Here is a 5,351-nt window from a genome sequence, read left to right on the forward strand (position 1 = left end):
ATCATATTTTCTATTTTCTATATTTGACATCTTGGGCAGCTTGGGGACCCAGGGAGGGAGGGACGGCCCTCCCACGGTTATCTAGTTCCATAGAGATAGCAAACATCTTACCTGTGAGCACACCTACGATATGCAAACCAACCAATCAGAGCCCATACCTCCAATTCACCCCAGGGGTAGGTACCAGACAACCAGGGACCGCCTCTATAGCCCCGAGTCCACAGAAATTATCCAGACTATCCAATACTAAACTTACACAGTGTACTTACTCTGCCTCAGTCATTGCTTCCCTCAAAAACCCAAATTAAAGGCTCTGGTCCATAATTTTCCCTTTTCTCCTTCTGCCTCCTGACTGACCCAAATGCTTCCTCGTGTGGCCTGGCAAGCCATGGAGTGTCCCTTCCTCCTGAGAATTTGTAGATAATAAACTGTCTCTTCCTTGGCAGTCATCATTCTGTAGGCCTCGCCATAGCTGATCTAAACAAATTCTGGGGACATTTTCATACCCTTTGGCACCCATTCCTGTTGTAGACTCTGGGTCTCTCTCTGGCCCCCTTTTTTCCTATACTTAAAGAGTTTCCTGACTCTGGACACTGGCTACTGCTTTTTGGAGGCTACCACCCTTCTTTTCGTGAGGTACACTCTTGTAAAACTCCTATCCCCGAGGAGTTCCTTGAATTAGGGGCAGTTAGGCATCAGCCTGCCCCTGGCTTTTGGGGTGAAGGTGCTCTGTCCTGCCAGGCATAACCCAATCTCCACTTCTGCGTCAGGGGTGGAGTTGAGCTCGGTTGTGATGTGCTTCTCCTGCTGCACCCTCCCTAGGCTCTGCCTGTCGTCTCTAACCACAACTATAGCCTTACTTACTGCATTAATCTCAACCTCAGATCCCAGTTCTCCCATGAAATAAAGAGCCTTCTGCCCAATTATCCAGGCTTGTTTCTGCTATTTCTAAAATATTTTCTCCACCATCCCCCCCCAACCATCTTTTGACTACCTAGTCAAAGTTGTACCAGTTCTTCAATCTTCTATGAAAGATTGGAGAATATTATCCTCTTCCTTGCATTTGATTATATTTAGTCGAACATTTTATCATTTGTTGTCTTTTTCTATTTCATGTGCTTGAAATTTGGACAGAGGACTTGAGCGTATGTGGTAATTCTATGACTTACAAGCTGTGTTAGGCTGCTTGGACATCCATAACAAAATGCCACAAGCTGGGTGACTTAAACAACAGACATTTATTTTCTCACAGTTCTAGAGGATAGGAGTCCCAGATCACTGTCAGGTAGGATTGGTTCCTAGTGAGGACTCTTCCTGGCTTGTAAATAATGACCTCTCACTGAACCTTCATATGGCCTTTCCATTCATGTGGAAAGAGAGAAAGACAAGGAGTTCTCTGGCATCTGTTTTTTTTTTTTTTTGAGTTTATTCTTCATTTAAGTTTTAAAATACTACTATAGTTGAATATTAAAACAAAAACAATAGCAAGAGTGAGCTATGATTATAGTCCTTGTAAGATACTGGCAGTGTTATTCACTGGCCCCGTTAAGAGGTGTGACACTGAACACCCCCCCTGGGATGATGTTCATCACCCTCATAGGCTTCCCCACTGTAATGGCTCTGTCTTTCCTGATTTGGATCAAAGTCCACCAGTTCTACCTGGTCCATTTCATCAGTCTCTTCTACTTCCTTCCTCTCAGGTAGGAGTTTTCCCTGCAAGAGAGTTTATCAGGAGACAGAAAACCATTCTTTGCAAAATTTACCTTACATTTGATGATGAGGCGACCCTTCTTCTATGGTCTACAATAAATTGGCCTGCCTTCATTTAGCACACGCTTGATATCTCCAATATCTCCATGCTTTTTTTAAAGATTTTTTTTTAAATTTGACAGAGAGAGAGACAGCCAGCGAAAGAGGGAACACAAGCAGGGGGAGTGGGAGAGGAAGAAGCAGGCTCCCAGTGGAGCAGGGAGCCCAATGCGGGGCTCGATCTCAGGACTCTGGGATCATGCCCTCAGCCGAAGACAGACGCTTAACGACTGAGCCACCCAGGTGGTTTGATATCTCCATGCTTGACAATTTCAACTGGATGAAAAGATCTCCTTGCTGAGTAAAAACAGCATGGTCCTTCTGATCTAAAACAGTGATAATATCTCCTGGTTCCAGTCCTGGTTCTTGGTTTCCTTCATCATGGAATGTTATCTTCTGACCATCTTTCATGCTTTTGTCAATATGAACTTTCAGACTCTTCTCTTGAACTATCTTCCTTTCACTGTAGCCTTTACATCTGTCTTTAGAACTGATCTGTTCCCCATGGCTCTGGCACTCCCTGTACACAGACTGAATTTGCTGAACCATTCTAGGTCCTATCTGATGAATTCTTATTTGCATTCCAGTACCTCAGCAATTGAGATAATATTTGACTGCTCCTTTCTTACCACCTGGCCCTTCACGTTTATCGCAAATTCCATTCTTTTGCAGAGCTAGTTTTCTTATTGCACCATTATATAAATCTTCTAAAGTTACTGAGAGCTGATGCACAACATTTTTACCTCTCCTTTCTGCATCCTTCTTCCTCCTCCAAAAAACATATCAAAGATGTCCATGGGGGGAGCGAAAACCACCACCAGTTCCACCTTCTTTAATTGCCTGTTCTCCTCCTTTGTCATATGATTCCCTTTTCTTTGCATCAGAGAGCACTTCGTAGGCTTGATAAATCAGTTGAAACTTCTTTCCTTCTCTTGGATTCTTAAATCAGGGTGGTACTTCAAGGCCAGTTTCCTGTAGGCCTTTTTCAATTCCTCCTGTGTGGCATTGGGTTTGACCCCTTGAACATCATAGTAAGTGGTTTCTTTCACCATTTTCTACAGCTGGTGGGAGGCCAAGGCCCGTGTGGGGGAGCGGGAAGGAGCGCATTGCTGGGCACACCTCGGGCAGCCGCTGCTCCTCCACATCTCACCGGCATTCTGGAAAGTTCCTCTGGCATCTGTTCTTATAAGGAGACCAATATCAGCAGATCAGGGCCCCACCCTATGACCTCACTTAACCTAATCACTTTCCTACAGGCCCCATCTCCAAATACAGACATCCTGGGGGCTGGGACTTCAACATATGAATTCTAAGGGGACACAAACCAAGTGACTAGGACAATTCCTTTATATTCAAAAAGGAAGATACTACTGCTCATAATTTCTTTCCAAAGCCTACCAAAGGGCTGAATCATGTTAAGTGTTCAAAATTTAAATTTAAAATTTAAAAAGTAAACAACTTTATACTGTGTATTTATTAAATTGAGATAGCAGATTTATGTCATCTGAGATTTTGGAATTAACTTTTCTGGTTTTTAGTGTTGGATCTTGTCTACTAGAAAGACTTCACATTTTTGCAGCTGGTTCTTTCCATTGCTACTGCACACAGGATGAAATAGTCTATGGTGTCAAATTCTCTTTCTCTCTAAAATGGAATTTTAAGAATATTTCAGAGGAAATCATCTTGTTCATCATATTGTCAATCTAGCTTCACACTCTATCATGAAAACCCCAGAATTCTAGCTGAATATGGACAGGCCATTTACAATTACACATAATGATTATAGAGGCCAGTTTTGTTCCATTTGGAATTTGGGATTCTTTTTTGGTAGGCTCCACCCTGTCCCTTCCAGGTCCATTAGACTTTGTGTCTTAGACTCTTTTCCCAAAGAAACACAAATTCCTTTTGGTGAGTATTAGGTGAAAAATTCAATTCAGGGTAAACTTGCCGGCTCAGGCCACCCCCTAGCACTTCAAGTTAGTCAAGTTAGTCATTCAATCCATCCTGGTTCCTAAATCATGGATCCTTTGAGAAAAGATTTCCTAGGTGCTGCCACCAGTTATTACATGCACTTCCTTTGATTCACCCCTAAATTTCTCTTTGTTCTCACCTTCTTTCTGCTCTATTCCTAGTTGTCCTCATGCCTCAAACAAAATATGTATTTTCTTCTTCAAGAATTCTCTCATCTGAATGACTTTTCTCAGTTAACGGAATCGCTTTTGATTCCTTCTACTTTCACATGTCTCACAGGTAATTGATCACTGAATCATGGTGATTCTCTCTCTTAAACACTTCTGAATTCATTCATCCATTCAACAAGCATATATTGAGAACTTTTTAAGGGCCAGGCTATAGGAATTTGACTGTGAATGAGATTGGCCCAGTCCCCACCCTCACTGGTTTTATAGTCTAGTGGGCAATGAATTTTCACCACCTGGGGAAGTGCTGGGCTGAACTCACCATAGAGGGGATGTCAGGGCACAGAAAGTACAGAGGGAATAGAAAGTGCAAAGTCTTGAGGGCAAAAGAAACAATGTCTATTAGTGAAATGGAACCAACTTCAGCAAGTAGAGCTGCCTTCTAAATGGTTCCCTCACGTCTAACTAATCTTCTATTTGCTTATTAACCTTACTTTCGAAACACAGACTTATTACATCCTTGATTAGGAACTACTGATGAATTTCCATTACCTACAAAATAACTAAACTCAGCATATCATATATAACCCTATGTGAGATACCTCTAGCCATCCCACATTACTTAGGAAATGCTCAAATAAAAATAACACTTTAAACTTCCATGAATTTCCTCTTCCTCCTGTATTTGTTCAACTGATGAACTCATTTTAGACTCAGTTTTAATGTCATACTATGAAAACTTTCCTAACCCTTCAATTTCTCAAAATTAGCTGATTTTTTTTGTTTGATTTTGTAGCTTGTCACAAGCACCTGTGACTGACTCTTTGGCTAGACTATGTTTTTCAAACCATCGGACTATTTTATTTTTATTGTTTTTCTAGCTCTGAAAATGGTAATTAACATATCAGAGGTATTCAGTAAATATATACTAAAATAAGTTATTAAATAGTGAATTCAACTTTTTATTCTCCTCAATGGGATCAATGCACTTGACTCACTTGTTTGATTTTTCTCCTTCCCATTTTTAGAGATCATTTATCCATTAAATGCAAAACTTGCATTTAACCAAGAAACCTCTTTAACAAAGGTTCAACTACTTGTGGAGTGCACTGTTCAGTTAATAGGAGAATGACCAATCTTTAATAAAGTTGGTATTACAATGACATACATTTCCCTATGCAGATAATGACATCGTAATATTGATTCTCAAAAAAAAATATATATATATATATACTGTCATTTGACTTTTCCAATTGCTGTTTTTTAATTTTTTCCCTACTAAGTAGCTTAATACACATTTAAATAAATAAGTGTAATGTTTAGTTTGATTCAGTAGAAGTATTGACCAACAAATTTGCAGCTCAAAATGTAAGGATTACTATAACAACACATTTATTATTGGCA

General features: G+C 40.4%; 1 pseudogene; it reads right to left on the bottom strand.

Moving 5' to 3' along the window:
* Positions 1-1,545: 1,545 nt before the first annotated feature.
* Positions 1,546-2,861, bottom strand: LOC113262621 (dnaJ homolog subfamily A member 1-like; annotated as a pseudogene).
* Positions 2,862-5,351: the final 2,490 nt, after the last annotated feature.

This window comes from Ursus arctos, unplaced genomic scaffold (assembly GCF_023065955.2).
Source record: "Ursus arctos isolate Adak ecotype North America unplaced genomic scaffold, UrsArc2.0 scaffold_2, whole genome shotgun sequence".
Classification (NCBI taxonomy): domain Eukaryota; kingdom Metazoa; phylum Chordata; class Mammalia; order Carnivora; family Ursidae; genus Ursus; species Ursus arctos.